This window comes from Anabrus simplex, chromosome 4, assembly GCF_040414725.1.
Source record: "Anabrus simplex isolate iqAnaSimp1 chromosome 4, ASM4041472v1, whole genome shotgun sequence".
NCBI lineage: Eukaryota > Metazoa > Arthropoda > Insecta > Orthoptera > Tettigoniidae > Anabrus > Anabrus simplex.
In genome coordinates this window covers 115,033,737-115,035,626 of record NC_090268.1, presented here as the reverse complement: position 1 = coordinate 115,035,626, position 1,890 = coordinate 115,033,737, and positions in this window count along the sequence as shown.

The window sequence follows — 1,890 nt, the reverse complement described above, 5'->3', positions numbered from 1 at the left end:
GGAGGAGTACTGCACTTAACAGGAAAGAATGGGGAAAACTTCTTCAGAAGGCCAAGGCCCACAAAGGGCTGTCGCGCCAGTGATGATAATGATGATGATGATGATGATGATGATGATGATGATGATGATTGAGGTGGAGAACAATGTTGTGTGTGAGTTGCAAGAATGTTTGGGACAGTACAAACACCCCGTTCCCGAACCAGGGGAATTAAACATTTTAGGTTCCCAAGTTGAGAGTCCCTGGTGCCCCTTTTAGTCGCCGCCTACGACAGGCAGGGGATACCGGCGGTGTTATACTACCACCCCCACCGAAGGATGATGATGCTGCTGTTTTAATTGGTCTAACATCTAGGTGGTGGCGGTGGTGATTGTTGTTGTTGTTGTTGTTGTTGATGATGATGATGCTCGTTGTTTAAAGGGGCCTAACATCGAGGTCATCGGCCCCTAATGGTACAAAATGAAATAACAAAGAGTTCAAATTCATCCACTGACCAAAATAAAATAAAAAATGTCATGAAGAATGAATGGATGGACATGAACACAACACAAAACAAACAAACAAAAAAACAGTGGATCATACTAAAAAAGATCGTAAATAATAGTATTACTGACCAAGGGACCACTTATAAAGCACAATGATGCTTAATGTCGAAAGGGGTGCAAAATCCATGTCTAAGGTCCCACGGAATGGTACATGTCGCGAGTAAAGAAGAACCATGGTATTTGTCATGTTGGGGTACTAATCAAAAGTAGCGAAGACTCACGGTGTTCCACACAAGATGATACTACTCACAAGTATTGTACGTCGTACAGTTAACGCTGAACTATGGTGTTTCTCACACAATGGCGCCACTCATAGCCAACGCAAACCGATGAGGTTCCTCACCTAGGTGTACTAATCACGGGCACCGGTATTCCCGTGGTGTTCCTCACATACTGGATACTAATCACAGACAACGCAGACCCACGGTGTCACTCATATAGTGGTACTAATCACAGGCAACGCGCAGACCCGTGGTGTTTCTCACAATGGTACTAATCACGGATACTGGAAACCCACAGTGAACCACTCTCTGCTGCCACTAATCACAAACCTATTGTGTACCTAATATAATGGTACTACGCGCAAGTAAAGGCGACCCATGGTGTTCCCCACGTGATGGTACTAATCAAAAGTAGTTTCATGGTTCTAATACAATCATCCCTTGGTCGCCCCTATTAGTCGCCTCTCACGACAGGCAGGGGATACCGTGGGTGTATTTTCCTTCTGGGTCCCCCACGCACAGGGGGTATTTTTAAAAGTAGGAACGATCATAATACGAAGATAAAGTTGGAATTCAAGAGGACAAATTGGGGCAAATATTCATTTATAGGACAAGGAGTAAGGAATTGGAGAAAATTATCAAGGGAAATGTTTGATAAATTCGTAATTCTTTGAAATAATTTAAGAAAGGGAATCTGCCACGTGGGTGACAGCACTCAATGCAGAACACTGATGATTGATAGTGATACTAATCACAGGTAACGCAGACCTGCTGTGTTCCTCGCCTAGTCATACGGGATTCAATGACAACCCGATAAATTTCACTAGCTCGGGAACTCGATACTTGTAAACGTCTTAATACACACCTACCGGGCGAGTTGGTTGTGTGGTTAGGGTCGCGCAACTGTGAGCTGGCATCCGGAAGATAGTGGGTTCGAGCCCCACTGTCGGCAGGCCTGACGATGGTTTTCTGTGGTTTCCCATGTTCACACCAGGCAAATGCTGTGGCTATACCTTAATTAAGGCCACCGTTGTTTCCTTCCCTCTCCTAGGCCTTTCCTATTCAATCGTCGCCATAAGACCTATCTTTGTCTCTTCGACGTAAAGCAAATAATAGTAATATAATA